This window comes from Malania oleifera, chromosome 4, assembly GCF_029873635.1.
Source record: "Malania oleifera isolate guangnan ecotype guangnan chromosome 4, ASM2987363v1, whole genome shotgun sequence".
Classification (NCBI taxonomy): Eukaryota; Viridiplantae; Streptophyta; class Magnoliopsida; order Santalales; family Ximeniaceae; genus Malania; species Malania oleifera.
The window spans coordinates 5,016,592-5,025,009 of NC_080420.1; the positions used below are offsets into that span (position 1 = coordinate 5,016,592).

Genomic DNA, 8,418 nt, shown 5'->3' on the forward strand with positions numbered 1-8,418 from the left:
GTTATTTATTTATTTTCCATATGTATTTATAAATTCATAAAAGGAGTAATTTAAAAAGACTTTTTAAATTAACTTAGGGATAATTCTAAATTAATTAGGTACCGTTCGTAAGAACGGGCGTGTAGGGGGTGCTCGTACCTTCCCCTCGCGTAACCGAACTCCTGACTCCAGCTCTGGTAACGTAGACCCACTCTACCCGTAACGGGGTAGTAATCATGTATTCTAACCACACTAAAAGGTTAGTGGCAACTCCGACATTTCTTGTTTTCCCCAAAAATATTAAATCACATTTTTTTTAATTTCACCGCCTGGGGCACACACGCTCCGGGACGTCGCAACACCACCAATGGTAAATTTAGCTTGGAAGGGAGTCCATAAAGTGTATCTGTCTCTAAGGTGGCTCAATTTTCATGTTTTGAGTAAGCTATAAGACCTAAGTTTATATCTCCCCACGTGATGTCATCTATAGGTCAGCAAATGCAAGAATAAAGGCTAGTTGACAAGGGGTATCCAGAAAAAGTAAAGTTGAGTTTTATAAACTTAGAGTTTGACATCAAAAACTCGAGTAATGAATGAATGGCTCAACGTTACCTCACAAGGTATTATAGTCATCACGGTTATTCTCCTAATGCTCTCAAAGAACCCTAAGTGTTACACATCATGTGTAAGTTTGTTTTTAATCCTCATGAAGTACCATTGAATACAAGATTTCACACAAAAATATTAACACAAATGAATCACTAATTGTCCCTTCTGGAGCAACATGACAGTTCATTAGGTTGTTTAATGTAAAACCATGCACAAATGGCTTACTACATTGTTAGTGAGCATAATAGAATCATATAATATATGGGCCTAGGCATGTAACGTCTGAGTTATATAGGTGTATGTAAAAAGGGTAAACGAGTTGTTATCATGTTATGAAGCACATACTATTTACTGAGAAAATTTTTGAATGTCTGAAAATTGTGAAAATTGTCTCCTTCGTGTGCATGAATGTGCCATGTAGTGTATTACCCTTTATCCCAAGCTTAGAACTTCAGTGTCCTTACTAAAGTGTGGATAGAAAATAGAACTCTGGCAAGGGATAGGGCAATGCATGATGCTAAAAAAAACAACAGTGTTCTTGCAAAATATAATGCTCATACGAGGCATGCATGCAAATCGACATAGTAGCACAAAAGACACAAAATGTCCAAAAACACCATGAAAGTTATCATTAAGATTCCAGTAATACAATGTAGAAAGGCATACTACAAATATTGAGATTGCTACAAAAACAAGGCTAACCAAAACAAGAAGAAGAAAGAAAACAACCCTATGTCGCAGAGGCAGAATACGAGACCTAAAAGTAAATGACACAGCAATGTTGATTCTAGACAAACTCAAAGTCATAATCCGAATCATACGAAAACATTAGTGGTTGGGCTAATGACGTGTCACAAGAAGGTGTCATTTCCCACAAGTATCGGCTAGGGGAGAGTGGGTGTCGAGTCAAATATGGTTGGAGAGCTTGAAGTGGTTGCGGCTTATCAGGCATGGTACATGGCGGGAGGGACTAATATGATTGAAAATGGTATAACCATGGTTGTGGTTCAGGCGTGGGGACCGAAGGAGCAGTGGTGGGAGGATCGGGAACCTCTGATGGTGGGATATATGACATGGTCGGTTAGAAGTGGTGGAATGGCAAGGGTTGGGGAAACCAGACCTCATGAAGATCAATGGAGATTTGATCCCCAAATGATAGTGTTACTATGTGTGGCGAGCCCCTTGGTCGCGAGGCCAACCCTCATGGTGGTGTCATTTGCAGACGCCTGCGAGGAGCCCGAACTACATACTCAACCTCCTCTTGGAACTTGGGACCCTGCCAGCCCTGCGATGAAGACCCCCGCCATGGCACGGCTCAAAGTCATTGCCTCTTGGAAGTGGGCTGAGACGATGCATAGGAGGATGCCGGAGATGAATCAAACGGAGAAGACATTGCGAGGGAGTGCAATGGGGCCATGACTTGCTCCAATAGCAAGTGCGAGGAAAAGGCGACTATGCTTGCCCAAGCTGTAATGAGAAGGCGAGAGATGAAGAGTCAGGGTCGAGTAGATTTTAAATGAGTTTTCATTGTTTCTTGACCAGATCGCACCAATCTTTGTGCTGGTCGCAAATTTGGTCGACCCTCTCCGTATCTCCCAATCTCATAATGGTACAAGGGCTCAACTAGGTCGCCCATATACGTGATGGTCATTGTACTTTATCGCACCCCCAGCTTATACTAAATCTTACTTGAAGGACTCTCAACCTTACTTAATCTACTCTCACGATCCTAGGAACTCAAAAAGTTAAAAAAAAAAAAACTATTGGGTTGCCTCCAAGAAGCGCTAAGTTTACCGTCTTCAACCAAATGCATTAAAGCTTAAGTTGGACTCCTCCTAGCTCCCAAGTGGCAGTGGCTTCTCTCTTTTCTTTCTCACACCCAAAGTTGCATACCCCCAACTTATTTTAAAAATTGGGGCCCGAATCATGTTTTGTTATGAGTTACTCAAAAGGGTCCTCAAATTCGGCAATGGTAAGTGTAGACACCCTATTTTTGCCCTAGCCAAATAGAACAAGGGGTTCCCTTTGTTTTATTATTTTATTATTATTATTAGTATTATTATTTTCTTCAAAATTGATACTTTATTATTATTATTTTTTTATTATTTTTATTATTATTATTATTTTCCTATATTATTATTATATTTATTATCATTATTATTATTATTATTATTATTATTATTATTATTATTATTATTATTATTATTATCCTTACTAGTACTTTTATTTTAAATTTTATTTTCCATTTATTTTATTGTTTTTGATATATTATTATTACTATTATTATTATTATTATTATTATTATTTATTAGTATTACTATTATTTTTTATTATTTTTATTATTTTATTTTTATTATTATTATTATTATTATTATTATTATTATTATTATTATTATCCTTACTAGTACTTTTATTTTAAATTTTATTTTCCATTTATTTTATTGTTTTTGATATATTATTATTACTATTTTTATTATTATTATTATTATTATTATTAGTATTACTATTATTTTTTATTATTATTATTATTATTATTATTATTATTATTATTATTATTATTATTATTATTATTATTATTATTATTATTATCCTACTAGTATTATTATTACTATAACTATTATTATTATTATTATAAAAAAAATAAAAACAAAAAAACAAAAAAGGAAAGTGTGTATTAGGGTTTTGGGGAGATGCCTATTTAAAGGCATGTTTTGGAACCAAGAAGAGGAGGGGCAGCGCACAGAAGGCTAAAAAAAAAAATTCATGTTCTCCTTCTTCTCCTTCTTCTTCCTCTTCTTCCCGGAGACACAACACAGCCCCCTCTCCCATCTCCTTGATTCTCCCTTACTCTCTCTCTGCATCCTCATAGAACCAGCCCCATGGCCGCCTGAACCAACATCCTCAAACCTCACACAACCCAACCTCTAACAACCAGTCCCGCCGTCGCTGCAAGTCGCCACTGCCCACTCGCCGACACTGTTAACAGCCACGCACCAGCCACTCCTCTTACTCCGCGGCCTCCAACTCCGGCACTACCCCTCTGCAGCAGTAGCAACACACCAGCACAGCCTCAACTCCGGCGATCCTCCCTCACCAGCACCGAGCATCACGGCCCGGCGTCGTCACGTTGCTCATCTCTGCTGCTGCAACTCCGGCGAGCCACCGTCACACCAGCCCCAGCCATTGCCGCCGCCGTTGCTCTCTCCCACCCACAGCTGCCATCACTCCGGCGACTCTTCACGGCAGCATCTCAAGCTTGCCGTTGCCACGACTGATTTACGGCCCATCAACTCCGGCAACAACCCCCTGCAGCTTCTAGCCACCACTTTGCCGTCCCCCATCCCAGCAACACCAGCGACCCCAATCTCCTAGCCATCATCATCGTTGTCTTCGGTAAGCCTCCCTGTTCCCATACACACGCACACACATTCACGTGCCATTTATTTTTTTTATTTTTTTTATTTTTTGTTTCTTTTCTTTTTCTGTTTCTTTTCTGGTTTTTATTCTTTCTAATATCTTTTTTTTTTCCCTTGAATATGCAGGTATGTAGGTTTTTTATGATTTTTATAGTTAGTTTAATATTTAGTATTTTTGGTAAGTTTTGGTTGCATTATTTAGATAAGTTGATTGTCCTTATTGAGGAATTTTTATAGTTGGAGTTTATTTAGATATTTAAAGTTTAAATTCGTTTTATTCGTTGAATTGTTAATATCATTATTGCATGCTTAATACGTGGTTGGAATAATTGTTGTAATTATTTAATTAAGAGAGTCCTTGTTTGACATCCATACTGTTTAGAGATATTTAGGGTTTTTTCTGTAATTAATGTTCACATGTAGGGTTATCATCATTCACATTTAGTATTTATTTCATGTGTAGCATATTAATTTTTAGGGTTCTATACCAATTTTCGATTTGATAATTTTCCATGAGTATATTGAATATTCATATTAACTTTATATTATTTCCATAATCTGACTATTTTCTTACTTTTGTACAATAATGCACTGATTTTAAAAATATTTGGTTTCCATAATCTAATTATAAGTTTGTTTCCTTAGTTTCAACAATTTTTGTTTCTATATATACGGTGTATATCTTTGATTGTGTGTTCATATTTACCACGGTTAGTGTTACTACAAAAAAAAAAAAAGGGCGCTACTAGTAATATAACCATTAGTGTATACATGTATATATATATATTTATTTATTTATTATGGTTTATTATTTTTTATTTTTTTTGTATACGATTGAAATTTTATTTTATTTTCATTTTTATTTTATTTTTTTATTTTTTTTATTTTTATATTCATAATATTATTGTAGAATTTTTAATGCTATAATATTTATTTGAATAAGTAATATTTATATTTAGCAACTTAGTATTTTAAGTAACATTATACATTTAATTTAGTATTTTAGATGACCATGTACATTTAGTAATATAGCATTTTAGGTAATATTATATATTATTATTATGATATTTTTAGTATATTAATGTACAAGGTATTATTTATTATGGTAAGTTTGGTATTTTAGTTAATAATGTATATTTGGTGTTTTGGTATCATGCTATTATATGGTATGTTTAGTATATATAGTATTATAGTAATTTATTACGTATTATATTATTTGTGGATATTTATTATTATTATCGTGATTATGTGTATTATGGTATGTTTGAGTATTTTTGTTTATAAAGTACATGTAGTATTTTAATATTTTGATATGTTCATTATCTTAGTCTATATTATATGTTTATATTCTACTATTATTGGTATGTTGGATATTTTAGCTTCTATTATATATGTTGATTAGTACGTATTGTGGTATCCTAATATTCTAATTTATTACTATTTTTTTTAATTTACTTATTATGTTTAAATTGTTATATCTATTATCCAAAACCTCCCAAACTAGTATTTTCATACTTAGGAAAACCCATAAAATTTCTAAAATTTGGGAGCGTATTTTGTAAATTATTTTTGATTTTATCCCTATGATTTAATTGCGGGGGGGTATTAGCCTTTGGGCTTCACGTACTCTAAGCTCTGAGGGAATATATATATATATATATATGTATATATTTATTTATTTATTTATTTTTTTACATGTATTTATAAATTCATAAAAATGAATAATTTAAAGAATTATTAGATTAACTTAGGGATAATTTCAAATTAGTTAGGTACCGTTCGTAAGAACGGGCGCGTAGAGGGTGCTCGTACCTTCCCCTCGCATAACCGAACTCCCGGCCCCAACTCTGGTAATGTAGACCGATTCTACCCCTAACGGGGTAGTAATCATGTGTTCTAACCGCACTAAAGGTTAGTGGCGACTCCGGCACTCCATGTTTTTCCTTAAAAATAAAAAAGATTTTAATTTCGCCGCCCGGGGCACACGCGCCCCCGGGACGTCGCGACAGTAAGCCTATCAAGCTTAAGTGTTCTATCCCACGAGTATTTCCATAGCATTGAAGGAGTTACTTCCCTAACAATTTTATCAATTATGTCTTCATCTATGGCTTGGATGGCGTTAAGTGGATGGTGAGAGGCATTAAATATAGTTAGCCCACGTTGCTTGTGGCCCCATGAGATGTCCATAATCCTCGTCCTACATTGAATGCAGGCATTAGCCGTGACTAGGAATGGTCGTTCCAAAAGGATAGGGATCAGGTTTGTGGAGTTCTCCATGTATAAAATGATGAAATCAACATGGTAATGAAAATCTCCCACCTTGACTACCACGTCTTCCACCACACCCCGCGATTGCTTAAGAGATCGATCAGCAAGGCATAAAGAAACTGAAGTGGATTGCAATACTCCTGGGTTAAGTTTTTTATAGGCTGAGTATGAAAGGATGTTCACACTTACTTCTAAATCTAGAAGGAGCCCCTCAATGGCGTAATTGTCAATTACACACGAGATAGTAGGTGAGCCGGGATCTTTTAGTTTAGGAACAAAATGTTTTAGTATTATGGCACTCATATGCTTGGTCTGCTTAACCAAACCATCCATGTGCACTCTTGATTCTATCTCCTACGTTGATAAGTCCCTACGGAACTTCATGAACATAGGCGATTGCTTCATGTCATCGAGGAGAGGCTTCTCTATTCTCACGTGTTTAAACATGTCCAAGATGGACTCAGTGGAAGCCTCTTTCCTAAATATAGCGGGTGCAAACGGGGCTACCGGATGTGTCATTAGGTAGCCGCGAAAAGCCCTGTGGGGGGCAAAATGAGGTGTGGTCCTTCTGGTGGTAGGCGTGATATTTAATGGTCTCTGTACCCAACTAGAGGAAGAAAGAGTGCATGAATCCACGTTGGGTGCCTCCAGTTTTTCATCTAGGATCTCCCCCATGCTCGACTACTCCTTACCTTGTTCAGGTGTCAACCTACCATTTTGAAATGTGGTTACCGCCTGGGCCTGCTCATTGTATGATGAGGGGCCAGCGTCCAGTTCACATTCTATCCCATATTGTCCCTTTGGATTTATTATGAGCTGACTTGGTAACTTACCCTCATCCCTCGGACTTAGAGTAGTGGCTAGCTATCCCATGGCAGTTTCTAACTTTGCAATAGATTGGGAGTGGGAGTGAAGGAGTTTCCGGTCCACTTGACAATCAGCTTCGATTCGCTTAAGGGCTATCAACACCGTCTCCTGAAATGAATCATATTTGGATTGAGGTGGAGGCGGATGCTGAACAGTTGAAGGTCTAGGGGCTGAGTCCGGATGACTTTGGAAGTTTTGATATGGGCGTGGAAGCACAGCACTAGGGTTTTGTTGAGGTCTTTGGCTTTGAAAGCCCAGAGCTTGCAGCATTCAGAAGAAATTAGGATGTTATTTCCACCCAAAATTATAGGTATTTGAATAAAGATCGTTGGATGGCTTATCGTACCAATTGTGAGTGGCCTTTACTTCCTCCTACACATAAGGGCAACTGTAACATGTATGGGAAGGGTCGGTGCATATTGCACAAACCTTTGTGCACGCTATTGTTTGCGGTCCTAAGGACAGGCATTGATCTAACCTTTTGGATATGGCATGCAAGGTAGGGGCTAGGTCTTGGCCAGTGACCAACTCATAAACTCCTTTTGGTTTAGAGTTTGATGGATTAGGTAGTCTACGAGTCACAGCCATATGCTGCTAAGAATTTTCCACCAGATTTTCAAAGAGAAACCAGGCTTCATTCTCGTGCTTAGTGAGGAAAGTACCTCCGCATGATGCATCAACCATAGACCTATCTCTTTCAGCCAACCCTTCGTAGAAAGTTTGGACTAATTGCCACTTGGGGACCTAGTGATGTGGACATTTACGAAGCATGTCCCTAAAGCGCTCTCAAGTCTCGAAAAAAAGTTCCCCATCCATCTATAAGAAACTTGTGATGGCACTCCGAAGCTGATTAGTCTTCCCAATTGGAAAGTACTTTTTAAGAAATTCATGTTGCATGGTGGCCCAATTGGTCACCAAGTTTGGTTCTAAGGACGTTAGCCAATATTTGGCCTTATCCTTCAGAAAGAATGGGAAAAGCGAAAGACGGAGGGCATCATCACAAAAATTAGGGATGCGGATTGTAGAACAAATTTCCAAGAACTCATCTAGATGCTGATAAGGATTTTCAATAGAGTTCCCATGAAAGTTGGGCAGCATCGAGATGATCAAAATCTTAATTTCAAATTATTCAGCTTGGACACCCGAGAACTGGATGCAAGACGGCGATGTGCATATATTCGATACAAAGTAGTCCCTAAGAGGCCACAGGTGTTGCTCTCCCACCACAGGTAGGTGAGGAGCATGGAGTTCTGAGATTTGTTCAGCAAGAATCAAGGGG

The 8,418-nt window shown here is 37.2% G+C and overlaps 1 non-coding gene across 1 annotated transcript; it reads left to right on the top strand.

The window, feature by feature from the left end:
- The first annotated feature begins 7,881 nt into the window (after positions 1–7,881).
- On the top strand, positions 7,882–7,987 carry LOC131154647 (small nucleolar RNA R71). Its single transcript, XR_009136563.1, has one exon. It is a non-coding gene; the product is annotated as a small nucleolar RNA R71 (small nucleolar RNA).
- The last annotated feature ends 431 nt before the right edge of the window (positions 7,988–8,418 follow it).